The sequence below is a fragment of the Anastrepha ludens genome, chromosome 6 (assembly GCF_028408465.1).
Source record: "Anastrepha ludens isolate Willacy chromosome 6, idAnaLude1.1, whole genome shotgun sequence".
In the NCBI taxonomy this organism is placed as follows: Eukaryota; Metazoa; Arthropoda; class Insecta; order Diptera; family Tephritidae; genus Anastrepha; species Anastrepha ludens.
In genome coordinates, this window is record NC_071502.1 from 60,985,353 (window position 1) to 61,001,026 (window position 15,674).

A 15,674-nucleotide genomic window follows, 5' to 3' on the forward strand; every position below is an offset into this window, starting at 1 on the left:
ACACAATGCGAATGCGCGCATCCCGACTCTTGGGCTGGTATTTATTTAATATTTCACTCTTTGCTACCCATTAGTTAGCCGCTTAATAACATTGTAATAATTTTTGGTAGCTTTTGGCTTAAATCATTGACATAGCATTGGTAATGGTGAAGCGAAGAGAAACCATGCGCAGCTGCCTGAGTGGATTAGAGATCGCACCGGTGGCGAAGGGAGGATGTATTTACGCTCGTTGGCGAGAGTATGCTTTTGTTAGCTCAGAATCAGAAAATTGGCAATGCCGTGGCTATGCATGGAAAAGTAGTTACTTAGTTAAAATTCATTAAAATCATACAGAATGTGCAGAGTAGAAATAGAGAGATAATAAAAATTAAACACAAACAAAACAAAAAAGCTAAACGGAAAATGTAATGAGAATAGTTGAAATTTCTGCTAAAAAAGCAGTGGCATGTGTGTGTGTTTTTTTACGCACATATCTATGTATGTATGGGGATAATTGTAGGCTTATGTATAAGTGTATGGTTTTATAAGCATATGCAAATCTCCATCTAAATTGCGTTGAAAGTTTGGCTGGAATTTTATTTATTTCAATGTCAACGACTTCATAATAAGCTATTGGGTGGATAAATTAAAGTTTTCATGAAAATCGGACTCAATGGATATTCTGCGAATATGTTGAGTAGCAGAATTTACTAAATTCACGTAAGTAATATAAATGTAATATATTTCTTTGAAATATTAAAGAGAAGGTCGCAAAATCGAGTAGGGTTAAGGAAAATATTTAGTGAAAAGGAAAATATATATAAATATATATACGAGTACTACTAGCTGTACCCAGCGAGCGTTGCTACGCCAACAACTAAGATAAAGTTAAGAAAAATAACTTTAAAGAAAAATCAGTACACAAATATTCAATACATTCTAAACCATTTTATTGATTTTGTTTATTTCGAAAAAATCGGTTGAACGGGGCAAAAGTTGCTACTCTGCAGCGCCACCTGGTGGCGAGTGGCAGCAGGGAGCATATTCTACAAACCTTCTCCGTGAAAAAGTACATATATACCAATTTTTATAATAATCGGTCCAGTAGTTTTTGAGTTCATCGAGGACCTACAGAAAAACATTCATTTTTATATATAAAGATATTTACTCTTTTTCGTATAAATATATATATTATATATACAAAAGTATGCTTGAATACATTTTTTTTTAATTTATAACAACCAGGTCTAGGTTCGGGTTAATTCTTTTTATATTTTCTACCATTTTTGAGCAATTTTTCTTTAATAGATATATCGAGAAAATTATAAATAACAAAAATTAAAAAGAAAAATCAACGGAATTCTTCAGCAACTTCAGACTTGTTTTCCATTGAACTAAAACTTAAAAAGCCATACAACTTTTAATTCTTCTTAATTGGCGCGATAACCGCTTAAGCGATTTTGGCCAAGTTTAACAACCGGTGCCAAGCGGTGCTAGTTGGAAGTTAAGTTTTTCTCCATTTGATCTTCCCAACGCAGAGAAGGCTTTTCTCTTCCTCTGATACCACCAACTGATACTGCTTCTAATACTTTCAAAGCCGGAGCGTTTGTATTCATTTGTATAACAGGTCCAGTGGAGCCGCTGCATTTCCCTGTTCGCCTGCAATACTCGCCGTGCAAAGGTTTATAAACTTTCCGCAGAGTCTTTCTCTCAAACACTCCAAAGGATGTCTCGTCGGATGTTATCATCTTCCAAGCTCCTGCACCATGCGATTGAACAGGCATGATAAGTCGCTCATAGTGTTAGTTGTGTTCGTCGAGAGAAGTCTTTACTGCTCAATTGCTAACTTAGTCCAAGATAGCACTTGTTGGCAGGAGAGATTCCCCATTGGATTTCAACGCTGACATTATTATCCGTGTTAATGCTGGTTCCTAAATAAGCGAAGTATCTTACTACTTGAAATCAAAACTATCAACAAAGATGTGGGTGCCGAAGTACTTTGTCTAGTCCTTGGTCACCACCAGATCCATTCGCTTTGCTTCTTTATCTAGCTTAGGAAACGCAGAACTAACAGCGCGGTTGTTAATGTCGGTAATGTCATGGCATAGGCAACTCTTTTTTGTACTCAAAGATGGTGTGTGTCGATTATCCTTTAGTGGGTCTTTTCCAAGACTTGGCGATTTGCGAATATCTGCTCAATTATATATTTTTGAGGCCTAAAGCCATACCGATAAAGTTCAATCACTTGGTTGATGGTGGGCTTCAGTCTTTCGGACAATACACTCCATAGAAACTTATAGCCGTTATTTAAAAAATTAATTCCGTGGCAGTCGGAACAAATAGCAGAATCACCCTTTTTATGGATTGGGCAAAGTACATTTAAATGCCAATCGAGCTGATAGGAGCTGATGCTATAAAGCTATAAAACTATATACCAAAATTTTTTCAAGAAATTCCAATTTAAAACCGTGGAATTGAGATGGAAAGTTTGCGGAATTTTTCAAACTTTTTTATAAAATTTGAAATTCGTATTTATATGTTCTTTGTTAGGCAATGAGTTGTACTTCTACCCAAGAAATAATGAATATTGCAAAGCTCTCTCTCTCTTATCTTCACCATCTGTGGTGGACCATAGCTTCATCAACAATCCTCCTCCAATTCAGTCTCCCTCATTTCTTCAATTACGAACGTTCATCGCTTTTAAGTCTGCTTCTACGTCATCAAGCCATCTCTTTCTTGGTCGGCCTCTCTTTCATCATCCAATTGGACGCAAAGTAAACACCCTTTTTTGGGTCCTTCGTTGGGCATTCTTACGATGTGGTCAATCCATCTAATCCTCTGCGCTTTAATAAAACTTATTACATTTTCACCACCAATGAGGTTTTCAATTTCGTTGTTATAACGGATGCGATACGTGCCATTTTCAAGCCGAATAGGGCCGTAGATTTTTCTCATTATGGATCTTTCAAATCGCGATAGCTAGTTTATATCATTAGCTTTCAGTGTCCAGATTTCAGCACCATAAGTAAGAACCGGACGTGTCAAAGTTGTATAATATACATCTTGATTTTCTGCATTCGTGATAAAACCTTTGATCTGAACAATTTTATATTTGCATAGCACGTCTTATTAGCAGATTTAATTCTTTCGTTTGTTGATCGATTGCTTCTAAAGCCACACTGGTATTCATCTATTTTTTCATCAGCATAAACTTTGATACGCTCGTACACAATATTTGTGAACACTTTGTAACCAACGTTCAATAGCGATATTCCTCGATAATTTCGACATTCAGTCTTATTGCCCTTCTTATGTATTGACATTATTACACTTGTTAGCCATTCATTTGGTATTTTATTATTTTCCCAAATGGTTTTTACAAGATAGTGTATTTGCTTGTGCAAGGCTTGCCCTCCTTATTTTATGAGCTCTGCCGGGACTCCGTCTTCACCACCTGTTTTATTGTTTTTTAATTTAATTATTGCTGTAGTTATTTCAATTATGATAAGTCCGTCAATCAATATTCCAGCTGTATGGATCTCCTCTCTTTCATTGTTATTATCATTCCTAAGACTTTCGTTGAGGGGTTCGGTGAAATGTTGTTTCCATCTTTCTATTACTTGTTGCTTGTCTCTAATAATATTTCCCTTCTTGTCCTTACAAACGTTGGTTCTTGGTTGGAAAGCTTTTGTCTGTCTTTTTATGTTTTGGTACATGGATCTGACATTTTTGTTGGCGAAGTCTCTTTCAATTTGTTCAATCTGTTGTTTCATACATATTTTTTTCTTTGTCTTTATTATCTTTTTGGTATTCGAGAAAGTTTGCTCTCGAACATATTTCGACGTATGCTTTTGTCGCTTGCTGCTTTATAATATTTACTTTGCAGCAATCCTCATCGTACCATTCATTTGTTTCCGATCTCCGCTCTCCGATTGTGTTTTTTGCAGTGTTAATAATAAGATTTTTTAGTTCATTTCAGTGTTCATCGATACTTACTTTGCTTCTTTCATCTAGCTTGTTAACGATATTATTTATATTTGTTTCCAAATATTCTCTGTATTTCTTTTTCGTAATTCCATTATTGTGCATTTCCTGGCTATTCCACTTTATCTTTCTATGACCTTTACTCTCGTTTACTTTAGATATATATATAATTGGCGCATGCACCCTTTTTGGGTGTTTGACCGAGCTCCTCCTCCTATTTGTGGTGTGCGCCTTGATGTTGTTACACAAATGGAGAGACCTACAGTTTCAAGCCGACTCCGAACGGCAGATATTTTTTATGAGGAGCTTTTTCAAGGCAGAAATACACTCGGAGGTTTGCCATTGCCTGCCGAGGGGCGACCGCTATTAGAAAAATATTTTTCTTAATTTTAGTGTTTTCACCGAGATTCGAACCGACGTTCTCTCTGTGAATTCCGAATATTAGTCGCGCACCAACCCATTCGGCTACGGCGGCCGCCGTAGATATCCGCTGACGTAATTTAGAAATCACTAGGTAGTGATCTGTGTGGCAGCATGTACCCCAGTATGAGCGCACATCTATGACTGACGTGGCGTGTCTCTTATCAATAAGAATGTGATCGATCTGGTTTGCCCTAATATTGCCAGGCATCTTCAAAGTCTGTAGATGTATACATTTGTGTTTGAAGGCTGTGCTGCTTATAAACAGTCCTTGTGAAGCCGCGAAGTCACATAAACGGCTATCATTATCGTTCGTATCTGCATGAAGTGAAAATTTTCCTGCAACACCTTGTATAATATTGCTTTCTTTTCCAACTTGAGCATTGAAGTCACTCATCACAATAACAAAACAAAAAGTCAAAATTGGCACCGTCTTTCGGTATAGAGCGGCACTGAACAATTGCTAACTAGCTACACTCGATATAGGGCAGGTGGATTTTATAGCAATTCTTTCAACAGGAAATGTGGACTTCGACTCCAGAATTAAAAAAAAGTTACCAAACTAAAACTTTATAAGAAATTTTAAACAACAAAAAAACATTAGGAAGCGTGTGGCCAAGGTTCGGCTTTTTTTTTTTGCCGAAGCCGAACAGAACATTTGTGGTAGAACAAGACGATCTTCATCGAGATATATGTATATATAGTACATATAAGGCTTAGGATGCTCATAATTCTTGTAAACAGATGGTAGGAAAGATTCATCGTCCCGATTCATTCCTATGGCCATTTCATGCCCGCGAGAGCGTTTAAAAATAATTTGTCAACGATGTACAATACTATATGTGTATTTAGATGTCCTAAGATGCTACCCCATAAATTTGTTCTATGGCCAAAAAAATTAAACACTTATTCTTTAATTTTTTTTCTTATTTAATATTGAATTGTACCACCAGCACTTTGTAAATTAACAAAAATTTAATTGTGATAATGGAATTTCCACTGCACCTATCCAGTATACGAACTGACTGACTTGATTTTGCACTATCATAATTAACACCTTTCTGTTCTTTAAAAATTTAGTACTCCCATTTAAACAAAAGCCACAGAAGATGTGATATAATGGTATGTGTATGTATCTATGTTCATATGCATGTGTACGCAATTTTTGCCTATCAGAATGTGTAGTTATAATTTTGTTTTCATTTATAAAACTTTTCGATAAAAATTCTTTATTCCATTGCAATAGAAATTCTTGATAGTATGGCAATTTATGTACATAAATATTATTTCTAGCAAATTAAATCTTTCAAATATTGGTGGGTGTTGAACTCCTAACAATTTTCTAATTTTCTGGCCGTGACCATGAATCCGGCTTCGACACGACACGGCGCATCGCAGCTCATTGTAAAGCGTATGCCTGTTTATTTCGCGCTCGAATTATAAGGAATTTATGACATAATGAACTTTACGGTACACTGCCGAAAATTGCTTAACTTGTGCGTAAGTACAAACATACTATACATACATATGTATATGGGATTTATAATTGTTATGTGCATATGTATGTATTTGTGTAATTTGTTGAAATTCGCAGAGAATAATTAATTTGTCTACTAGACATACAGATATACACAGTTTCTTACTTAGTTGGCTGACTCAAAATTAATAAAGACTATTATTGCCACGCGTGGGTGTAAGGTGCATATGTGATACATACATATATACAAGTAACATGTATGTGCGCGTGTAAATGTTTACGATACCATCTTATGATCAGCAGACCTTAAAGAAGGTCGCTAGATACGCAATTTCAGGTCAAAAATAAATTTTCTTTCAATTTTTGGTGACATTTGTAAAAGTTACAGTAACTACATGTAAATCAAGTTCAATTTGTTGCTCAACAAAGCGCATCCCAAAATAATTAAATGCAAGAAGCAGAAACTTTTGCTGATGGCCAGCGTCATTTTGCGACACATGACATTCGTTGTTGTGCTGCGATTCCTGCTTCGAATCGAGGGTAAAGCTGATTTCGATCGGCACCGATCAAGATAAGGCCTCGTAGAGTGGATGCGAGAATCAGCGCTGAACTTCGCACGTCTTTTTATTTGTGCAATTTAAAGAAATTGATTCGTTAGATGAAGAATATTTTACATCGAGTTCTGTATTGAATATTTTTTAATGAAGATAAATTTCGGAGAGCATCCAATAATTTCATTTCCAACTGATTTCCAAAAGCTTTACTAAAATTCGCAAGAGATAACATATATGTATATACATATATACAATATATATAAATTTTTCTTCATTAAAAAATATTTAGTACAGAATGTGAAATATTCTATATATATTTATTTATTTTTCTTTCTAAGTGCAGGGCGAGAAAAGAACTTCACATATCAGAACATTCTGCTTAACATAATAACCTGATTGAAAAGTGCTTGCATAACAAACGCCGTTTCAGCGCGAGTCAGCGACGAAAAACAGTTTAAAATTGAATTTCGGACATTTATCAGCTTTACTCTCAGCTCCGGCCAGCTTCCAATTTGTGATGTACGTGCGATTTAGTATAAAGTTCTATGCACTTAGTTTGAAAGCTCGCATTCTCTCTTTTTAAGCTCGGCTCTGCTTTCAGCGTCTGCTTCGCGAGTGCTCTAAGACGTGTAAAACGAAGTTTGTCATCCTTCAGCAGAAGCAATCTGAGACCATTCCAAGAAATTTAGACAGTAGGTTTATCCGTTTGATGTAAAAATTAAGACGAGCAGGAGCTTGACCTACAGCTGACAGATGTATGTACATCGCACTCGCATTAAGTACTATTACCTTCGAGCAGCAACAATTTATTTAATTTTTACTTACATTTATTTATACACTAGCTTTAACCCGCGGCCCCGCTCGCGTAGGAATAGTTTCGAGGGATTTAGGATATGTATATAAAAGAATTACAAACAATAATTTCATAGAAAATAATTTTTTAATAATAACCATACTATTACAATACCCGGCATCCGTTGATATGCCTCGTTGAATAAAATCAAAACAACCAATCAGAAAAATATCTAGCAAAATTATTTTTATTAATTTTCTATCTCAAACCGTTTTTGATCTTTGCATTTGGGTCATAGTTGAACAGCTTATGCGGATTATGAAGTCTAGAGTGTGCTATAAATAGTGGGAAATAGGAAAAACCAAGATTTTTTAGATTAAATTTAAACAAATATTCGATTATTAGTGACGAATGAGATTGGTGGCGCGGCCTGGGGGCTGTGGTAAGGGAGTTCCATCATAAAAACATGCCTATAACCTTCATTGGGTGAAAATATGAATGTATAAAAATTTTTACGTCTTTTGGTGTTGTCGTTTCGTAGTGATGCGCGGACAACGTACAGACATTCACCTTTATAGTATAGAAGAATATAGTATATACATATATATCGGGTGTTTTTTAGCTGCATGAGAACTATCGATATCGATCATAGTTACGATTTGACAGCTATGAATGGGAAACTATGTTGACATTTCCGCTTAGTAAGTTTTGGCAAATCTTGATGAATCGTTTAACGTTAGAACAAAGCTTCCAAATTGTTGAAATTTACTTTGAATCTTACTGGCCTTTGTCCGTCGACTACGTGGAAAATTTTACGTAAGGATCTGGGATATGCATATGTATATACAAGGTGAAGTCCAAAATAAACAAGACTGGCGTTATAAAAATGTTTTTGGCCGTGAAAGAAAAACGTTTTGCGTCCGTAGAGGCGATCCAAAAGGCTTGTACCGACATCCTGAAGGACATTCCGGTCAATGGCCTGAAACACTCTTTCCAAAAGCTTTTAGATCGCCTAAAATAGTGTATCGACGCCAGAGGGGACTATTTTGAATAAATAAACTCGAAGTTATCAGAACAAAGCTTCTGTCGTTTCAGTTTTAGCTCAGCCTTGTCTATTTTGGCCTGCACCTTCTATATATAGTAGACATAATATAGGGTTTTTCAATTGGCGCGGGTCGATTTTAGCGCCCTGTGGCAGCCATTTTGTTTTGGTGACATCTGTCAAATCTTTTGTTTATTATTCAATTGTTTATGCCAAATCATCATGGCAAGTTACACGATTGAACAGCACGTTCAAATGATAAAACTTTATTATCAAAATGAGTGTTCATTAACGCAAACGTTGCGCGCATTGCGCCCATTTTTTGGTAGACGTGGTGGCCCTTCCAATTTCTTATGGCCCATATTGAACCATATGGACCTAGATGGCATGTGGTTCCAGCAGGACGGCGGTACGTGCCAAACAGTAAACGCCATTTTATTCCATTTCAACATCTACCCGCCCTTATTGAAAAATTCATAATTGGCGCTCCTTCTATTTGTCGCGCGCGTCTTGATGTATAAGAATTAAAACCATCTTTTTTGTTGATTGGGCTCATTTAGATTTGTTGGAGAAAGTAGTCAAAAATTGGACTGATTGAATGCACCATGCAACTTGTAGCCGCAACGGACATAGGTATACCGGATATCATATAAAAAAATACCACGAAATTCTCTACCAGATTATAATAAGCAAAATTCATTCCAACAACATGTCTGTTTCTTATTATAATTTTAAGTTCTCAAGCTCTTAAAAAACGCCCTATATTTAGCACGTTCATCCCTTGCTGGTTGTTTGACCCAGCTCCTCTTCCGCTTTGTGGTGCACCTCTTGATGTTTTTCTAAAAATGTATGAGCCTACAGTTTTCTACCGCCTCCGAACTGCGGATGGTTTTTCATGAGAAGCTTTTTCATGACAGAAATACACTCGGAACTTTGCCATTGTCTACCGAGGGTCTACAGCTATTGGAAAAAATCATTTCTATTGTTTGGTATTTTATGCCCATGGGTTTCGAACTCACGCTCTACCGAATGGTAGTCACAAGCAACTGGGCTACTGCAGCTGCCACATAATTACGTCTATGTCTCAAATGACTTAACAATCTTCGCTGATCCGAATAAGTGTCGGTGCACTGAACTGTATCGCCGCTGCTGGGTTCCCTGACTTGTGACTAATGCAAGGGATTGTATGTATGTATGTACATATAAACACATGTTTTCTTTAGAACAAATAACATAACAATTATTTAATTATTTTAAAAATATTATACAAAATTAAAAAAAAAAGAGAGACTACAGCTCAATGTTCAAGTTTGATTGTAAGTAGTGAAGAAAAATAATGCTGATTTTCGAGGCACTGAATTATATTAACTAATTTACTAGACGCATCTTGAAAGGATAATTGGCATAAACAAATTATAATAGATGACTTAATATACCATGCAAAATATAAGGTATTTTTGACTATCATATACAGTACACAGCATAAATCTTGATACCCTAGCCTTTCTTAATTTAATTTTAAGAAATTTCGCACATTATTATAGATACTGAAAAACTTGTTTAATATATGAAAAACACACTTTGTACTCATTCGTAATCAACAAAAAAAAACAACTTTGTCTGCTGCATCAACAACGGCAAGCAAAAATGTAACTGTAAATACGAAATTTGTACAAAAAAAGTGTTAAGACGCTCGCACTTTGAAGTAGCCAATGCGCGAAATAACGGTAGCTTTGATTTGCGATGCATCGAAATGATATTTTTGGCAGATTTTTTTCAGTATAACTGAAGAAGTTTATTTATTCGCTTCTGTGTTTACTTTTTTACGTGTCCAATCATGTCTCAAATCAAAATCTCAGAAATCGAGAAAACCATCAGCAGAAATAAAGCAACAGTGCAAAAGGTAATACAAAAATTCAAAAAGGAGAAAAAGATCGAAAATAAGCAGATATCAGGCCGCCCCAGGGAGTTAACTGAGAGAGATGAACACCTCATCAAAAGAACAATAGAAAAAATTCATTCGAAAGTGCTCCGAATCGGATACTGTGGAAAGGTCAATCAAGAGAAATGGATATACAGGGTTTGATTGAAAAGTAATGAGCCTTCCCGCGCGGAGCGTCTGCCAAGCGATCAACGGAATCGACTGGTGGGGGAAAATGATTGTTGGACCTTCCCCTTCCACTAAGAACCGGTCCCAGTTCGCTGGCAACAGCGGTGCAGTCAGCATGGCTCCGCGCGTGAAAGCTGTTTTAAAATTGTGTTACCAGCGGTGTATTGACGCTCAAGGGACCTATTTTGAAGAATATTAGTTGTATAAGCCAAAAGGTTTAATAAAAGTGCTTAAAAAAATAAGGCTCATTACTTTTCAATCAAACCCTGTAAGCCATGTATTGCTAGAAAAAGGCCCATTATCAGCGATACTAATACAAATAAGAGGCTCGACTTGCCAGAACTTATCAACTCAAACAATTTGACTTCTTTGGCAAAGCAATTTTCTCCGACGAGCCGCAATATAATATTTTCAGATATGATGGGCAACTTAAAGTGAAGAGGAAGCAAAATGAGGAATTTAATCCAAAAAATACAATTAAAACGGTCAAGCTTGGAGGTGGAGGCGTTTTGAGGTTTGGTGCTGCATGCCCACATCAGGTGTTGGCAATCGTGTTTTTATTGATGAAATATTGACAAAAGAAGTATATATAAAAATTCTTCAAGAAAACTTGTTACAAGGGGCTAAAAATGGGATCGTCTGGGGGACTTTTTTTCCAGTAGGAAAACGATAACTTCCAAAAATCAACTTAAAAGCTTGTTCCAAGTCGAATGGCAAAACATTAAAACGGATCATAGATACAACTTGGTTTCATCAATGTCTCACCGTCTAAAAGAGGCTATTCGATTATGAGGATATACTACTAGATATTAAAAGTAATTTTTCTCAAATTGTCATTAAACTTTTTCTTACATAGATACTTTAGAGTATTAACACGTTTGCTGTGCGAATTTTCAGATTTTCTATGGGTTTTTCCTCCTTATTTGAGAATGAGAGAGTTTAAATTTTATATTTTCTTATATATCACACGGGAACAAATGGAGTTATTTAATTTTTAATAAAATACTAAAATATACAAAAACTTTCGTGATATTTTTTATAAAATATGTTCGAAGTGGCAGGGTATCAAGACTTCTGCTGTACACTGTATATATATAAGTCTATCACCTGCCAAGAAATATAAAATATAAACAAAGAACAAAGAACATAATGAGAAAATAAAATTTTATCTCTAGTTTTTGCAATTAATTATATACATCACACTTTATTTTATTTTATATATTTGTAATACAGGAATTGAGCGATAAAGCGCCTAACTACAACATAGGAGCTCGAGTAACTAAGACCTTCGGCTAATTCTTATATTTGTATGAAAAATGCTGAATAAGTCATTATGAAAGAGTAAAGAAATGTAAACAAACCTTATAAATCTCACATCGCAACACTTTTTCATAAATCGAAATTCAAAATAAAATTTTTTCTACACATATATAAGTACATGTATGTACATATTATGTTAGAATTGATTTATATATAATTGGTATTGGGAAAAAGAGATACTTTTGACGTGATAACGTCTTATAATTCGATGTAGCCGGCTGCACGCACCAAAAATGCGTCGTTACCTTGCTTGAACTGCAAGCGAAAGCGCGGAACGAACGCTAAAGAGGCACAATCGGCCCCCGCGTTCGGCAACGTTCGACATCTGGCTCTCTCCTACTTGAGTGAGCATATATATGTATGTATATGCGCATATGTATATAAATTCACATATTTGTATTTGCATACGCCTTCTTCCTGTGTGCATGGTAATGAATCATTTCTCTGTTGAGAATAGGACGATGATAGGAAAAGTAGGAAATGAAAGGGAGTGTTTCGAGTGTAAAGTGTCTTGAAAAAGTCACAAGGCATGCACAATCGAAATTGAACATATCTTTTATGAATTTGATAAATTTTTCGTAATTTTTCACGTTTGTGTAAATGTAACTTGATCAATTCCATTGCGATTCCATTTACCTCCTGCTCTATATCCATACAAAATATGAACCAAACAAATAAAATTTTGTTTTGAAAAATACAACCATTCCGTCAGTATTTTCTTATGACGTTGTCACGTTAAACTATCGTCAGTAAACCGACTTTACAGACAGCCTCTTTTTAACTAGATTAGTAAATCTAACTTTTCCGTAATCGTCAGCATCTTTAAACTATTGGATATAGACATGCCGCCGTAGCCGAATGGGTGGTGCGTGATTACCATTCGGAATTCACAGAGAGGTCGTTGGTTCGAATCTCGGTGAAAGCAAAATGAATAAAAACATTTTTCTAATAGCTGTCGCCCCTCGGCAGGCAATGGCAAACCTCCGAGTGTATTTCTGCCATGAAAAAGCTCCTCATAAAAATATCTGCCGTTCGGAGTCGGCTTGAAACTGTAGGTCCCTCCATTTATGGAACAACATCAAGACGCACACCACAAATAGGAGGATTAGCTCGGCCAAACACCTAACAGAAGGTACGCGCCAATTATTTATTTATTTTTTTTATTCTAAGCCGTAGCCGAATGGATTGGTGCGTGACTACCATTCGGTTCAAATCTCGGTGAAACTCCAAAGTTAAGAAAAACATTTTTCTAATAGCGGCCGCCCTCGGCAGGCAATGGAGTCGGCTTGAAATGGTAGGCCCCTCCTTTTTGTGGAACAACATCAAGACGCACACCAGCAATAGGAGGAGGGGCCCGGCCAAACACCCAAAAAGGGTGTACGCGCCAATTATATATATATATATTCTAAGAACTCCGCCCTCGCGGTAACAGGCACAGTTGTACAATGATCCTTCTTGCGGATTAGTAAGAGCACTTAAATTCCCTTTGCCAACGATACAAGATGATACCGATTCTACAAATACAACCATTTGGTTGGCTATTGTCAAATTTCAGCCGAAGAAGAAGAAGGAAAGGAAACGCAAATACTCTCTCCTTGACCATCAGCTGATGAAACAGCTTTCGTCAATATTGTATGAGGTATTTAATCACTTGCCTCTTTTTAGACAACACAAGGTACGATTGAAAACCGATGGCGTAAAACTAGTCCATATAATCTCTGGACATTTCTAATAATTTACCCTAGCATCAAATTCGTTCAAAAATTTTCTAGATATTGCGTCCGGCAGCCGGATTTCAAGGTGAAATTGCTAGAGTCATGTGCATTTAACTTTTTGCGGAAACTAGAAACGTTGCAAAGCAAATAAATTGTCAGCAGACAGAACAACTGATCGACCACAGTCGGTGACAATATAAGCAAACTAGAAGATTTAATTCATTTTTGGAAAAGTTTTCCTAATTTTCTATTTTTCTTTTTCCATGAGTACCTACTTTCATCATTACGCGACAATCAATCCCTTCAGGATAAAGCCTTCCTATCCACCAGAATCTAAACATGCAGACATTTTGTTGTTCTCGCGACTTCGTTTAGGTCACACGCAGATCACTCGCAGTTATTGCATCTTGCTGTTTTTGTAGATCATATAGAACATCAGTAAAGCATATCCTAGATGAATGCACCCAGTTTACCAATACCAGGCCAATGCACCCAGTTGACCAATACCACAGCTCTCCTATCACAACTTCTAGTAAATACAACATTATCAAATGAAAATACTATATCTAACTTTCTTGTACTGTGTAACATAGCTCATTTAATTTAATATATCTATACTTAGACATATTTTATTTACTTGTATTACACACAAATTTTTATTTTAAATATAAGACTAGCAAATATTGTAATTAATCCCAGTTTATTGTAAAATCAGCTGATGGCCTTGAGCTAGTGCTGTTCTTTTTTCCTGCTATTTTCTATATATTCATATACTTAAAATAAAACATGATTCAATTTTTCTTTTTCCATTTATTTCAGTTTTAATTTTCAGTTTTCATCAGTTTTCGTTATTTTGAATATTTTTCTTTTTGAGAGATATCAGACGACGATCCGCCTAAATTTAAGTGCTGGATAATAGTGACTGGAAAGCTAGCCGAACAATCCTTATATCGGGTGTTTTTCAGCTGCATGAGAATTATCAATATCGATAACTATGATTCGACAGCTGAAAATGGCAAACTGTGTCTACATTTCTGCTCAGTAAGTTTTGGCAAGTCATGATGAATCGTTTAATGCCAAACCCAAGCTTAAAAATTGCGGAAATTTACTTTGAGCAAAAAAATAAAAAAATGAATCCCTTTGCAAAGTTCATAGAGCGCAATTTAGAAAAAGGCGCCGAAATGTCCTTTGCCCTTCGAATTGTAGAAAATTGTACGTAAGGATCTTGGCTTGCGTGACTATAAAATACTATACAGCTCGTGCAAGAATTGAAGCCACATTACCATCGTTTGCGTCGCGTTTTTTGCTGATTGAGCTCATTTAGATTTATTACTCAGATTTATTGGAAAAAGTAGTAAAAAATTGGACTTATCGAATGGACCCTGAAACTTGTAGCGGCGGTAGCCAAGCAAAAAGTGCCATGCAATTATCTACCACATTATGATAAAAAAAAATTATTCCAACAATATTTTTTGTCTTCTATTATCATTTTAAGTTCTCAAGCCCTTTTCAGCTATTTTTGTCAGGTCAGAAAGCTATAATTCCGATTCTAGCAAATTTGCCACTGCCGAGGTTCTCACTTCTCGCTTAAAAAGCTGTGAATTTAGTAATTTGGAGTGGATTAATTTCATTTCAGTTCATTGAAAAGACAACGTGTCGTATGCGTAACTTTCATTTTAGGTGATTTGGTTTTTAAACTCAAACTAATTTTGATGATTATAAAAATGATAGTTTTTATAAAAATACTCATAAAAAAACATAGCAATAGCAAATTTTTTGAAAATTTATTCCATGTTCCTTTAGGCAAAAATCAAGCTTCTAACGAAGAAAATAATAATAATAAATAAAAACGTTGTGGATGATTAAATAAAAAACACTCAAGCCCGCAAAAATTCCGGGCGAGTTTATGAAAACTGTCAAATTCAAAAGTCAACTGTTTTTAGTAAAAAGAAGAGGAATTGAAATTAACTATACAACCAATAACTTTAACGTTTTGTTTCGGACAGGACTTGCAAAAATGCAAATCCAATCCTGTATCCAAAGTCGGTCGATATTCACGAAAAAGTAAAATGATATTAATTAAAAATACAAATAAAAGTATAAGTTTGTTTTTTGTAATTTTTTATTGTGGTAGATATAAGTCACCAAAAGCCTTAAAATTTCCGTGAATCCTTTTACTTACAATTCGTTCACATATAAGTAGATTAGCTACTTTTTCGTGCTTAACTCCCAGTCTCTCTCAAATTTCTCTCCCGAAATCTGAGATTATAAAATAATTTT